The sequence below is a fragment of the Vigna unguiculata genome, chromosome 7 (assembly GCF_037176805.1).
Source record: "Vigna unguiculata cultivar grain cowpea cultivar isolate G323 ecotype 2 chromosome 7, ASM3717680v1, whole genome shotgun sequence".
NCBI classification, from domain to species: Eukaryota; Viridiplantae; Streptophyta; class Magnoliopsida; order Fabales; family Fabaceae; genus Vigna; species Vigna unguiculata.
The window spans coordinates 26816364-26833252 of record NC_140798.1 but is presented as its reverse complement, the minus strand read 5'-3'; the positions used below and the strand labels follow the sequence as shown (position 1 = coordinate 26833252).

The following is a 16889-nucleotide window of genomic DNA, read 5'->3' as shown; positions in this document are numbered from 1 at the left end:
AGATCAAATAAACTTAACAAGATTTAGTTAAAAGGATTAAATCCAAACATTTCTAAAGATGGGGGACTAAATTGGTCTAAAGTTTCAAAGATGAACTAATTCCAATTTTCACTGAAATTTAAGGAATCAAAAACATATTTAACCCTTATTATTATTATTATTATTATTGTTATTATTATTATTATGGTTAAATATGTTTTTGGTCCCTCAACTTTTAGTGAAAATTGGAATTAATCCATCTTTGTACTTTGGCCCAATTTAATCTCCAACTTTTGAAATGCATGAATGTAGTCCTTTCAACCCAATTTTGTAAAGTTCATTTAACATTTCAAATGCATTTCGTGATAGCATTTGAAATGTTTACACCATTTGACACATTTTACTTCAATATTAGCTAAGAAACTATCACGGAATGCATTTGAAATGTCAAATAAACTTAACAAAATTTGGTTAAAAGGACTAAATCCACGCAATTATAAAGTTGGGGGACTAAATTGGACCAAAGTTTTGAAGATGGACTAATTCTAATTTTCACTCAAAGTTGAGGGATCAAAAACGTATTTAACCATTATTATTATTATTATTATTATTATTATTATTATTATTATTATTATTATTATTATTATTATTATTATTATTTTGCCATATCTATAGTCAATGTTAGACTATAACACATTTCCTTACACCGAGGACTCTATCTCAATCAAGTGACAAGTGACGGATCTTTAACACATTTGTTGGGGATGTCATAATCTTTATATAGATTTATAAAACTTTTTGGGGTGCCAAATATATAAAATATATTTAAAATAAATTCAAGTTTAAAAAATATTTTAAATTATATAAATATAAAAAAAAATTAGGGGGCCAAAGCCCCTTCGTATCACCGTTAAGGTTCGACACTACAAGTGTTACCTGTTAGAAAATGATTACTCAAATAATACTAATAATAATAAAAATATAAAATGATATAATAATAATTATTATTAAATCAATAATAATACTAAGACATGTATCTAAAACAATGAATATTAATCAAAGATCAACAGTTATAATAACAATAATAAATAAAAAATAAACAAGGAAAGGAGTAGAAATATCCTGGGATGAGGCACGCATAGCGCTATCCTTAGAGAGAAAACGCCCTTACTGCACAGGGCTAAACAAATACACAATCATAAGTGTTTTAAATCATGTGTTTCTCTCCTAAGATACAATAACCTGTTAGATCAATCGAGTGCAGTGAAGGATCTCCGAACCTTATGAACACCACTACTTTAAGATAATATAGAGAAGAAAAGAAGAACACTTTTAAGAAAAACTCTAGTGTTTGTTGTATCTGTTATTGTATTTTTCCCCATGCACCTAGGTGGTATTTATAGGTAGAAAAGGGAGAGAAAGAAGTAAATTGTAATAAGAATATAACCGTTAGCCATAAAAAACATTAACCCATAAATTAAAGGTCTATAAACACATGAGTAACAATAAGGTTTTTATTTTAATTATTTATTTTTTTAAATTATATTAAAATATTTCTAACAATCCCCCACATAATTTAAAAAAATAAAATAAAACAAAAATATATTATCTTTTAAAACAAAATATTGTAGTTCAGTGTAAGGAACCTTCCGGGTCTGACCCTTACACCTAGTGCTTATAAACTTCTACCCGAGAAAATGCAGAGACTTGATTGTCTTGAGCTACATCCCCTGTGACCAGGTTTTACTAAATAACACATACAATATCGTTGTTTATTATAGGTTCTAATCAGTAGCTGCACGTTACGGTCTTGTGCATGTATCTTGTTTCATAAGTGTCACTTAGAGACTTGCCCATGTCTCACAATGACGATCCCGCCATCACACTCACTAGGTAAACCCTCAAAGGGTGGTTTGTGACTCACACCCCTACAATAATTGTTATTGGGTTTATTAAGAGGTATTTTATAAAATAAGCATAATAATGCACATACCTCAACCATTAGGTTTATTAAGAGGTATTTTATAAAATAAGCATAATAATGCACATACCTCAACCTAATTATTGCCACAATTTATAGTACACCTCGCTATAAGAATGAAACATAAAATTTAATCAAATTATTTAGTGTACTTTAGTCAACAACAACTTCATTGTTACCCATTCAACTCCATTCCATGGGATCACCATTCATGTGGAGATGGGTGTCCATTGTTGCAACTAATTTACTGGGCTATAGTCACATTCCCTTCGACGACTCAAATACTTGTTGTTGATGCATCAACCTTTTGATAAACAGATCTGCAATATTTCTTTTTAACCTAACAAAGCCAATAGAGATAACCATGAGTAATTAAGTTTCTAATACATTTGTCTCTCATTCTTATATGTCAATTTTTTCATTGACATTTTTACCAGACACTTTAAATATAACAATTTGATTGTCAGGATGCATTGAACAAATGGAATAATTTATGCTTGCATAGTAGATCATGACAACAACTTTTTAACATATTTCCATGATATGACATCTTCATCCAAGGTTAAAACATAACCATGACCAATAATTGATATTGTGCCACCGGAATCAATATCCAATTTACATTAATATATATGATTCAATAATCTCAAGAAATTTATTAGAATAAATAACCAAATATTTTTTTTTCTCATTAAAAGGTATATTAACCTTTACAAGTAGAGATGGCAAATAAACCCGTGCTCGTGGGTATCACCCGAACCCGTCCCCGTTTTGACGGGGAATCCCCGCTTTGACTGGGTATGGGTAATACCCGAAATTTTCAACTGGGGATGGGGATGGGGATGGGGATATATATATACCCGCCCAAATACCCGTCCCCGCTTAAATTACTAAACTATTTATAATTTATTAAATAATCTAAAAAATATATATAAATAAATAATATATTTACACATAAAATATAATATAATATAATATAATATAATATAATATAGTATATATACATATAAATAAAATATACTTTTATATATATATATATATATATATATATATATATATATATTTACACATATACATGTAATATAATATAATATAATATAATATAATATACATATAATATATATACATAATAATATAATATAATATATATAATATATACGTATAAAACAAATTAATCATTTAACTAGTGAGATCTTTTATAAACAAATTTATAACATGACAAATTTATAAAAATTTAAAAGAAATATATATATATATATATATATATATATATATATATATATATAAGCATAAAATATCTACGCATATACATATAATATATATACATAATAATATAATATATATTATTATATTTATATTATTATATAATATAATATAATATATACTTAAAATAAATATATATCTATAAATATATATATATATATATATATATATATATATATATATATATATATATATATATATATATATAAACATAAGATATCCACACATATAATATATATATACATAGTAATAATAATATAATATATAATATAATATAATATATATAAATAATTATATATATATATATATAAACATAAGATATCCACACATATAATATATATATACATAGTAATATAATATATAATATAATATATATATATATATATATATATATATATATATATATATATATATATAACATATTTCTCATTCTCTTTGTTTTTTGTTATACACTTTGTTTACTCTCTCAATTGTCTGGTTTGTTTTTCAAGATTTAATTTTGAAGGTAATTTTTCTTCTTCTTATTACATAATTTTTACTCTCTGTACATGGTTATGTTCAAATAGGTGTTCCTCAATTTCATTTTATGAAATAATTTTTAGGTTACACATTTGATTATCTTTATTTATTTATTTATTTTCATGAAAATGTTTGACTCTTATTTTGTAGCTCTTCTTCTTGTTACTTTGGTTATACACTTTTTTACTCTCTTTTAATTGTTTGGCTTGTTCTTTAAGGTTTAAGCATATCTTCAAGGTACTTTTCCTTTTATCATAATCTTAATTATACATTTTTTTTCCGTTATGTTATGTTCAAATGGATATTCTCAAATTTGGGTCACACATTTAATTATCTTTAGTCCTTTATGATAATTTTATTTATTATTTATTTTTTGTTTCATGATAATGTTTAATTATTTACTATAGAGGCTTTGATGTGTACAAGAAGTTGGATATGGAACTCAAACCATCTAGGTAAGTTACTCAAATTTATTAATATTTTTTGTTAGTATTTTTTGTGAATTCTCATCTAATATTCTACATTTGATGTTTGTAGGTGTTAAAAAATTAAAAGGAAAAGATGTTCTCATGAGTGAAAATGAATCTGATGAAGAAGGTACATTATATTCTAGTAATTAAAATTTTCAATTTCAATTATTATATCATATCTAATTTTTCATTTTTTTTCTATGTGTAGGTGGATCGAATGCAAATGAAACCACTGATCATTTGTAAAATTAATAAATATTTTGGTTATTATAAAATTTTAGTAATGTGTAATTTTTTAGCTTTTATATAATTATTTGAATTTTATTTAGTTGTTATTTGATACTTTAATTTGAGATTTATACTATTATAATATTTTTCTTAATATTTGACATCATGAAAATCAAAAAGAGTATGTTATTTTAATATTGAATATTTTGATAGTATCATGATTCCGTTGGTGTGATTTTTAAATTTTTTTTATAAAAAATATTTAATTGATATATGGAACAATAAAAAAATGGGTATGGGTATGGGTATAAGAAAATACCCGTTACCCGGTGGGGATGGGGATGAGTCAAAAGTTGTATACCCGTTGGGTTTGGGGATGGGGATGGGGATGAATTTTTATTATGGGGATGGGGATGGGATCATGATACCCGTACCCGCCCCGCCCCGTTGCCATCCCTATTTACAAGACACCCCTACACTTTGAAATATTTTTAATGTGGTTATTTTTTCTTTCATAACTCATAAAAAGTTTTATCATAATCTGTTGTATTCAAAATATGGTAAGCAGGATATAAAATTTCACGCGATGTAATTTTATAGGCAAAGACAAGCTTGAACTTGTAGAATAACATTTACCATATCAAAACATTTTTTTTCTTTCTTTCTTTCGCTACATCATTAGATTAACACTGTATGAAAATGTTGCTTAATGAATTATACCATGAATTTTACATAAAAACACTCATTTGTAAAGACATGTATCATCACTTCTGTATTTAATTAATTTTGCACCTCAAAATTTTATAATTTTAATGATCTCTAACCAGAATTTCTCAACAATTATAATAATAGCATGTCATATAACATAGCTTTCAACATTTGTAATAATCAAAGAAAGTTACTAAATATTTTATTACAATAAAAAAATACTCAACTCAAACAAGTCATCACAAGTATATCATTTACCAACTAAAACACATGTCTTGAATTAATAATCTTATTGCACTTAGAAACCACTTCATAATCTTATTGAGCACAAGAAAGTTTCTAAATTCAGAAACATAAAAAACTCCTTTTTATTCATAAATCTGATAATTTATTTGTCATTTTTTTTATATAAATATCAAGCTAATTTTTTTTTCCTTTGCAAATGCAAAGTTTAGTTCAAGTGTTTTCCATAACACAATAGTAGTTTTAATATGACAAATTATTTCATAATTATTTTCATACAAAACACTTAAAATATATACATGATATAGAACATCTTTATCAATGGTAAGAATAGACAATATTAAAGCATAAATTAATATAACAGTAAAAACATTAGTTTTAGACATCACAACAAATTATTCAATGAGTAGGAATTTCATTTATCCATAATTTCATTTACTGTTACCAATAGAAATAGAAACAATTATACACATAAAGTTTTAGGCTTATAGGCTTAGTTGAAATTGATTTAATTATAACCATAAGAAACACATTAGTTTATAAAATATGTTTTCAGTCTTATGCTCTATATTGTTTTTAATTTTAGAAATAAATACAAATGAGTAATCAAAAATAGAAATAACAAGAAATTTTTCTCTCTAAGAATGTTAGAAAATGATTACTCAAATAATACTAATAATAATAAAAATATAAAATGATATAATAATAATTATTAAATCAATAATAATACTAAGACATATATATAAAACAATGAATATTAATCAAAGATCAACAATTATAATAACAATAATAAATAAAAAATAAACAAGGAAATGAGTAGAAATATCCTGGGATGAGACACGCATAGCACTATCCTTAGAGAGAAAACGCCCTTACTGCACAGGGTAAACAAATACACAATCATAAGTGTTTCAAATCATATGTGTTTCTCTCCAAAGATACAACAACCTGTTAGATCAATTAAGTGCAACGAAAGATCTCCAAACCTTATGAACACCACTGCTTTAAGATAATATAAAGAAGAAAAGAAGAACACTTTTAAGAAAAACTCTAGTGTTTGTTGTCTCTGTTATTGTATTTTTCCCCATGCACCTAGGTGGTATTTATAGGTAGAAAAGGGAGAGAAAGAAGTAAATTGTAATAAGAATATAACCGTTAGTCATAAAAAACCTTAACCATAAATTAAAGGTCTATAAACACATGAGTAATAGTAAGGTTTTTATTTTAATTATTTATTTTTTAAATTATATTAAAATATTTATAACATTACCTAACAAACTTGACTATAATAGGTTTGAAAGACTATTATCTTGAGAAAGTAAATTTTAAATTTAACTAAACTTTATAAAATTTGATCTATTACAATTATTATTGTACATGTGAGATTTCTAGTAATTCGTGACCAAGGGTCAACTTTAGGTCATACTCAATTACTACAAAGAGATATTATATTGACAAAATTGAAAGAGAATCTTTAATAAATACAAAAAAATCATTATGCTCTTTTGTGTTGCAAACAAAAAACATAACATATAGGAATTCTTTTTGTTAGGAAGGTAATAAGTGTTTGAAATTATTGTTGGGAAGGTTTTATTGTTTGAATTTGTTGTTGAGAAGGTTATAAATATTTTCCTAATGATCTTCGTTATAAGTGCTTGAAATGATTTTTAAGAAGATCATTCTCTCTAAATTTTGTGTATATAAGTTAGACTATTCCAAATACTCTAGTATAGTTATATAAAATATTTCCTCTGCTGATAAAAAAGCACAAAAAATCATGAAGAAAATGTTGATAGAAAGATATTTCCAAACTATTTTCAAATTGGAGTAGGGTGTTGGTGAACCTACATCCATATACACAACTACAATTGGTTTGAGTAAAAAAACCAAAAGATGAGCCTAAAGTCTTTGTTTTTCCTATATTAAGAAGAGAATGTTATATTACTTATAAATTACTAATATCCCAACAATTGTAACACCCCATTTAATTAATAACGTAATTAAAGGAAGCGTCACACCAAAAATATAATAGCGCAGTCTTGGAGTTCCCACATAACTCCTTACAGTTATCCCATGCATACAACGATGCCAAACTAACCAGATACAGAAAAGTTTAGTAGCGATAAAAAGGAAATTTAAAGGACAGCCAATACATGGGTTGTGGCCCTAAAAGAAAGTCCACTAAGCAGGATCCAGCCCAGGCGGGCTAAGCAGCTGAGTCACCGTTTCCCTGTTGACTGCGAGAACCTCTCGCATCTGCTCACATCAATAAATTGATGATCATCGCAAAAAGAGAAAAACCACATACAAGACAACCAGACAAGCAAACAGGGTAAGCTAGAGTAAAACAGTTCATCAAGTAGTTACATGCCATTACACAATCAAAGCATTATATATATATATATATATATCATCCAAACATGTTCTGACTTCTTAAACAATACACTAGACTCTGACTCGACTCATCCGGATACATATAATCTGGTCAGATTCAGCGAATGCTTGCACTTATGGTGGATTACCTTGCTCACCCCCGAGTTGCTCACCCCCGAGCTATGTATTTCAAGTGTTACAATGATTCAATCCCCACACACAAGGTTAGCCCTTAATGAGTTTCAGGCCTCCTACTACTTTCACCACAAGAGTCAGTCCACTCTAAGTGAGACTAACTGACTCCTTAGAGTGTCAGGATGCAATCTTACCTTGAATCCTTACCAAATTATATAGATGGGGTACCACCATGGACACCCACTAACAGGGGCCATGGAATTACGTCCCGATCACTAAAGCACTACCTTGAAATCTCACCTAGAGATTTTAAGGAATTACGCACTAACACATACCAAACATACTCAATCAATAAAGTAATATTTATCATGCACAGAACTCTCATGCCAACCTTTATAACCAATTCCTCATTCACATTCCATGTTGAATTCCATTCCATTCACCCTTTCCCAAATCATGAATGTAGAAGTGTATTTCATACCGATACCATGCCATATTCATTAACCAACCTTCACTCATGTCTCATATCAAATCCATACCAAAATCATCATTTTAATTCCATGAATCATCCCATACGTACATCATGTTCACGTCATGTTAAAACTTATGAATCACAATTCATAATCCATCTTATTTATTCAAAATCACTCAATTCATACCTTAAAAGTAATATCAATACAAGCACAAAGTCATCATTTAGGAAAAAAGAAACATCAGAGCCAACCACATTCTTGCCCAGCATCTCGCTTAGGCAGAAAGGTCTCGCTCAGGCGAGAAGGACTCTCGCTCAGGCGAGTTCCTTTCGCCTAGGCGAGAGCTCGACTTCCAGAACAGTGGCCTTACACGCATTCTCACTTAGGCGAGACTCTCCTCGCTCTCGCCTGAGCGAGACGTTCACTCGCTCAAAAATAAAGTTGGTCGCCCGGGCGACGACTCGCATAGAATAGCCTGGGCGAGCCTCTATTAATCTCGCCTAGGCGAGACAGGCTCGCTCGGGCGAGAAAACCAGTGCTCACCACAGTTCTCGCGTGCAACAGACAAGCATTCAGGCCAAATAATGTTTAAACAAGTTTCCAATCCATTAAAGTCATCAATCAAGTCAGGCCATCAGGAAACGGAAGTAAAACAAACAACATATCAAAATAAACAAGCGAACCCTAGCTTCCCTTACCTAGCAGAAGACTTCTAGACCAAAGCTATCTAGCACAGCAGCTCCGATGTTAGCTCAGGAACAACTTAAGGAGTTGGAAAAAAATAAAGGGGACAATAGGAACATAAGCTACCCAGGATGACAGTAGCAGAAAAACAAGCACGGATGAGGGAACACTTACGTGGAAGGAAATGAACTGGTTCGAATTTGCTTGACCAAGGTGACACCAAACCATAGCAAAGAGGGAGACGACTGCAGCTCTAAGATTTTCTGAAAAAATAGAATGAGTAAATTAGGACAGACTTAGGGTTGAGTTTTATCCTTTTGATCAGCCCTAGACCCAACTGATTTGGAATGGTCCTTTAAAATAAGGTATAAATATAAGTGGGCCTTACAACAATCAAGACCCATCCGATCTTTCTTACTTTATAACTTTATCATGAAGATCATAATTGTAAGTGAAAATAAATTTACTCTAATATTTGGTTCAATCTATTTTATAATTAGGGTGAACCGACTTGATTTATTTGACATATAGTTAAAAAAATATTAATATATTTTATTTACTATCGATTGATAAATTAAATAAGTTTGATCAATATAAATTTTAAAAAAAAAAAAAAACAAAATATTTTGTTAAATTTCTTTTATTTATTTATCAAAATATTCTTCACAAAATTAAGACTTTACAACAAAAGTTAAAAGTTTAGCATAATACATAATTTATATAGAATTAAAGGATTAAAATATCACACCAACTCACTCTTTAATCTTAATAAACTTCAGTTTTTGAAGGTTTATCATTACTTTTTTCTCATCAATTCCAAATTTTTACATAAATCATAATATATAATGAATTATTTTAATTTAACATTATTTTTGTAATTAGTTGAATATTCAATTCACTCTTTTTAAGTGAATAGAAATTAAAAAAATGAAAAGAAGGTAAATAAATTTTCAGAATAAATTTTTTCATTGAAACATGAAATTAATTTCTGAATAATGTTTCATTAGAATATTAAATAATTTGTGGAATAATATGTTTAAACGGGAAAAGAAGTGAAATGTTCAAGGACAAATTGGTTATTTCATCTAGGAAAAGACCAGGACTAGTGCAATCCCCGAGGTGGGTCAATCCATTCCAAATTATGGGTCAAACCAGGATTTGTAATCCTTGAGAAAGGCTTCACCATCAATTTATTTTGAGGTGTTAAAGTAAAATCTTGAAGAAATCATTTTTATGCATTATTAAAAAAAGTAAACATACTAAAACATTTCTTTAAAAATGATAATATGTTGATGAGTTATTATTATTATTATAAGTAAAGTAATCTATTTTTCAAACATGCCCTAAAGTGAACTATTTTGAACAATAATTACTATTATATTATAAGTGTTTAGGGAAAACTTTTGATAAACAAATGTCAAAATAATAGATATAGAGTTAGAAAATACTGTAAATATGTCACAATTCTTTAGCTTGACCGATAGAGTAAGAAATATATAAATAAGAGATAATGTGGTCACTTTCATTTAGTTACAAACACTTATTACACCCATCTTTCTAAGCCTATCACCACATCTATGGATTCAAATATTAGTTTGCACCCAACTTTTATATTAATGCAAGTTTTTTGTTTTCTCATTTTTAATTACTTTCATTGACTCAATGCACAATCTTTTCTTTATATCATGTATGCGTTTCCATCTATAGAACACTTTCTACTTTTTGAGTACCATGCTTTAATGTTTTAAAAAAAAATAATCAATTAAACTTAAATTTCTTGGAAAAAAATAATGGCTTTTATAAAAGGACGAAGAAGTGGTATTTATTATAATAAGAAGATGAAGATGCATATAAATTGTGTTCTCCAACACAAACACAACACAGAAGAGAGAGCGAAGTAGATAATTAATTGGATTGTCGATTTGTTACAGGTCTATGAAGCTATACCCAGAGATAGATCAGAGTTCACAGAACTTAGCTGTCACAAACAAAACTCAAACACAATTCTTGAATTGAATTGAATTCAATTCTTAACGAGGCATGCACATAATGCAATCTCAATTCCTATAAGCCTATAGCCTCATTCTTCAAATAGAAAAAGCATTAAATATGACAATTATAGTTACCACTATGATCATAGTAAAATATATTTTGTTTTTCTTATCTGAATCTCATCTCTCCCACCAAACATCTGAACCCTGAAGAACTGAAAAAAAGTATTAATTGAATTTATAAATGGAGAGGAAATGGAGGGGTGTGATGATGATGATGGTAACAAAGGGATATGTGTATTAAGTTGGTTGCTTTTCTCGATTTGTGAGAAGTGGAAACTGAAAAACGACATTGAAATGAAGTAACCCGAAACATGAATTGACAAGTGAGGTTGATCACTCTACACTTGTTGAATAAACAGCGGGAGAGAGAAGAAGACACATCCAAACCCAAATTTTGCATAGAAATTCTAAACCACACCATCATCTTCTCTTCCCAAACCCAATAATTGTTGTGTTCTTTTGCTCTTGTAGGGGCTCTGCCCTTTTCTCTCTCCCCAACACTCTATTTATTACTCTGAATCTATATTCATAATTGCCCATGCCATGCACATCACCACTAACATTTTTATTCCATTCTTCTTCTCTACTCACAAAAAATATTTCTTCAATCTTAATGCTATTATATACTTCACATTGTTTAGGTATATGACAAAACTGATACAATCCACAACTTTATATAATAGTAAACCTATGTTCTTGCTAAATTACCTATTATCAACTTTGAATATGAAATCATAGTTATCTCCTTATTACTTTTAACTTTCTAGAACCAATCTTCATGCATTTTATAGGATTTGTTTTGTTGGACCACATAACAAAACAAAATTGAAAAACTTTAACCATACCAGGAGACATATATTTAAACATTTTATTCTGAATATCGTCTTGTTTCTTTTCCAAATATACCAGGGGATGATTTCACACCCTCACCAACTTTTTCTTCTCTTAGTTTTTCAAACCAAAAGTATGTTGCCAAAGATTCTCTGTCATTGCGCAAGGGTTCATTCATATCTTACATAGTTTGTAATTAATGAATGATAGATACAAGGTAAACATTTTTTGTTGTTGGGGATACATAACAGACAATTTAACTTTTGTACTTTCAACTTCTCCAACTCAATTACTGCATCTCTCTTTCTCAAATTTTCTTTCATAACAAATATGTCTTCAAATAACCTTCTGCAGTGTTTTCTAAACTTGTACATATGTTTACAGATTAAAGAACATTTTAAATTGATTGTCACAGTTCTTAATTGTTATATTATTGATTTTTTTTTTAAATGTAGAAAACAGAATGAATCTACCCTACACACATCCAAGTATAGGCGAAATTTAAAGTTACTTTTCTTACTAGTATAAAACGAATATTAATACTGTTGTAAACATAATTATTTAAATTGATTTTTTAAAAGTATTTATTTAAAGAAGAAAAAAATGGTTGGAATAGAAAGGAAATAGTTATTAAAATATTGTTGGAGGTGGCAATTGGAATAGGTGCAACAGAGGAAGAAAAGGCTGATAGAGTCAGAATCCCTCCACTGCCATGCCGCCCTAATAGCTAACTAGCTATGCCTCTGACCCCATTAGCCAACCAAGACAACTCATCATGCATCTTCTCACCTCTGCTATCTCTCTCTCTCCTCTTCAATTTCCCTTCTTAATTTCACTCTGCATCTTTCATCTCTCTTTTATTCACTGTTACACACTCTCTCTCTCCTTCTACATTTTTTCATTTCTCCTATATATACCCTACCCTTTACCTCTTCCTTCTGTGTCTTTTCTACCTATTCATGTTATTCATATCTTCAATCACCCCTCCTTGTTTTCTTTCCACCCTAATATTCTCCTTCAAGCCTTGTTTTAATTGCATGTTACAGTTTCACTGAACATGTTCCTCTCCTCCATCTTCTAAGCTTTTGATTTACATTACATTCCTTTGTGCTTTCCATATGTTTGTTACAATGTTTCTTTCCTGCACATGATAACCACATCTTACTGCTGAACTCGGAGAAGTGATGTGGTGAAAAAGATCACAAGGGAAAAAGTGAAGCTGCCAGCATGATCTAGCTTTGGTTAGTGTGAGGCAGTGCGTGTTTGCTAACCCTTAACCCTTACTAGGTCATGCTGTGCTGGCCTCACTCCTTCCTCTTTGGAGACCAATAAACCCTTAACATTCACTCATACGTATCTAAAGGAATGAAGGTGAGTATAACTGTTAAAATCTTTATTTACAATCTTTATTTACCTGTGTTAGCTGCAATGGTATATTCTCTACGCGTTTCTGTTATTGCAGGCACGCTCAGCACCCTTTTTTTCCTGTCATTTGTTTTTCACTTTGTTATATCTCTTAATCTTTTCGTTGGTTTCATTGAGGGTTAGCTTTTCCTGCTTGGCTACAAAAATTGTGATGCAGATCTTTGGGTCGTAGCATTAGGGTTCCAGCCTCAAGTTAAATATTGTTCGTTTCTGCACAAAGAACGTGTAGCTGGGATCTGGAAATGTTTCATTCATCTATAAAGTAGATGTATGAACTTTCTGGGAATTTGTTAGCAACATCAAGGTTTAACTTTTAACTCAGATATTGACAGTGATTAAGGAAACCCAGTCTTCATATGATTTGAATGCCAGTGAACTTGTAACTGTTGCAAATCTTAACAAGAAGACAAGAAATGGTGATAGGAAAAGGGTACAACCATTTGTGTAACATCCTTGAACATTTTGACTTACTAGTTCAGTCTATTATCGGTTAGAACATTCTTAAGCTCTTTCTGTAACAATGCTTTCTTGAAAAGGCTGCTTCAGTAGATATTGAAACGCCATTATTGTGCTGTAAGTTATTACATTTTTCCGTTCTTGGTACTGTAAATATACCCATATGATGAGGTATCTGAAACTGCATGGGATAAATAACTTTATTTATTGTAAGCTGGAGTTTTGTCGGTGCGGTTTTTGGAAATTCACGTTCATGTGGTGAATCTGTTAGCTATTAATCTCAGTTAACAGATTCTGTGCAATTTCAATTTTTCAGCGTTTCAGTGATTGTGTGAGTATACAAATGTATTACGATAATATAATTAATTCAGAGAATAATTGAAAGCTTTTTCTTCTGCCAATTGGACAGTTTCAAAGATTTATAGGAGTTAGACGAAATTCTTTATTTTTAATGAGACTGCCCCAAGTAAGATTTACTGTCTTGAACTTGGCTTCCGTCTTCAGAATGCATTGTAGTTGTCCTCGTGAAGTTAACTCTGAACAATGAAGTGCAGGTTCTAAAGTGAGTATTATGCATACAAAGGCACTTGTAACCACTATACTATAAATCATACCATCGGATATCTTTGTATGCATATGGTTAGTGTTTGAAACACAGGACTATGTATGTGAATCCCTTATTCTTTACGACATACATATTTAATATAGTGATATTAGATGATACTTCAGATTTGGTTGATGTCGACACTTTTTCAGACGGTGATGTACATTATGTGAGATGTATAATGAACAGAATCTAAATGTTGTATTAAGGACGATGGTTATTTGCATTTGCTGATGTTAGATTTATTTTCAAGTTGTTTCATATTCTAGTTTGTTTTTTACCTCAACTATTATCGTATCTTGATGTATTTTTGTGCTAGTTCTATTTAATGTAATGGTTATCGTATAACCAGTGTCGTGCATTGGAAATGTTATATTGAATAATATTTAAAGGAAGAATATTTTACAGATTTGTTTAAAATACTATGATCATCTTATAGGTATTGGATAACATGATAAATTTTGTTTTTGGCACATGATGTATTTTTAAGTTATCCCAGTTTTTATATATTGTTTATTAAAATGTTAGTTGAACAGGTATTTTATTTTGATACATTCCTATAATTCAGCAAAATAGGAATCAGCTTAATTGGATTAGGTGACAAGGTGATATATTACTGTATTTTGATGTGAGGAATTTGGAATTAAATCTAGTTAAATGAAGTTGAAAAATAGTCCCTGAACGCGACATATAGCAAACATCATAATCCTTGCAGCTGATGTGTGCAGTGACGAAAATGTTCAACTTTTCAACTCTATTATCATAATAACTGAAATTTGAATGGTAAAAGTAAATTCACCGGAAGGTGTCTTTCTTTCGGGACTAAGGTATTGGAAAACCATTTAAGTGGGTTAACATTGCACAACTTTCTTTTCTTTCATTGGTGGTAGAAGTTTCTTGACAAAATTTAGTCGTCATAAAGCTAACAAATCATTCACTTTACAAGTTATTGAAAAAACCTACTATAGATCACTAAAATTAGCCTGGAATTAAATGTGAGCTTTTCCGTGAATGTTAGTATCAAAGAGTCTTGAATGAATTTGTAAGAGAAGAAGATAATAAGTTTATGGTCATTTATTTATCTTAGTAATTTGATTTTCAATTTATTTTGAATTTTTAATAATCTTTTCTTAAGTGTTAGTTTTTATCATATTTGAACAACTTTCTTTGAAGTATGAATATCTTATTGATTAGTTTTTTATCATATTTGGTTATCAAGATATGTTATTTATATATTATTTATTTATTTTATCATAGAAACAACACAAGAATTCAATTAAAATAATATACTAAAATAAATAGAATAAAATAAAGTGTTTTTTTATAACATGAAAAATGAAAAATGAATATTAAAGTAAGTTTTTCTTAAAGTGATATTTTTTCTTATATTTTTTATGAAATCAATCAAATTTTCATACCATATTTTATTATTGCTGTGATATTTTTTATTTCTTTTCACAAACCAGAATAGGATTGATGTCAAAAGTTGTCAATATTATTAATCGACATGGTCATAACATTAGGTTTCATTGATTAGATGTCATTTCCCTGTCACTTTTTAAATAAAGTGGTAACGTTAACTTATTTTCATTGTTTTGGAATGAAAGAATGAAAGGTAGGATTCCTTATAATATGAAAGAGACTCTAATGTTTATAATATATAAGATTTTGTTGCTTGTGTCAAGTTTCTCCATTAATCTTTCAATCCAAATAGTTTTTTTACAAGTTTCAGTAGTGATCAAAAGTTTCAGTAGTGATCAAGTACTGAAATTTTTGTAGTGGACTAAGTACTTAATTTTTGTAGTGGATAGAATTATTATATCCTATAACTTGGATAACCAACTTTTGCAAGTGTAAAAACATAGGTTAGTAAATCGCCTCTTATCAATATTGTCTGCAAAATCTAAATCAATATAACCTTTGACAACAATCTATGATCCTTCAAAACATAATGCAACACTCAAGGTTCATGTATATAAGAATCTTCTTAAAAACATTTTAATGTTCTCCATTCGGATTTGTCATGAATCTACTAACCATTCCCATTAGTTGTACAATGTCTAGTCTTGTACATATCATAACATACATAAAGGCCTCCCCTTGTAATATGGTACTCGATACATTTTTGTCCTCTCCGATTCATTGTTAGGATTCATACTTAAGGATAACTTACAATTGATAGGAAATTGGGTAAAATTGGCTTGTTATCTTTAATGTTGAAGTGTCACAAGATTTTCAGTATGTAATTCTTCTGAGATTACTAATTCTTCTTATCTTTCTGTCTTGATGAATTTACATCCCTAAAATCTTATTTTTAAAATCCAATTCCTTCATATCAAACTCTCTAGCTATCCGTGCCTTCAATTCTTTGCTGTTGACATGAGAAGCCAAGATGGTTTGCTTCTTGAAGATTTGATGAAGATTGAATGAAGCTCTTTTGAACTATCTTGAAGCCATAAACAT

The 16889-nt window shown here is 29.3% G+C and overlaps 1 long non-coding RNA gene across 1 annotated transcript; it reads left to right on the top strand.

Annotated features, from left to right (window-relative positions):
- The first annotated feature begins 12663 nt into the window (after positions 1-12663).
- LOC146884724 (uncharacterized) lies at positions 12664-14035 on the top strand. Its single transcript, XR_014996432.1, has 2 exons — positions 12664-13312; positions 13524-14035. It is a non-coding gene; the product is annotated as an uncharacterized LOC146884724 (long non-coding RNA).
- Positions 14036-16889: the final 2854 nt, after the last annotated feature.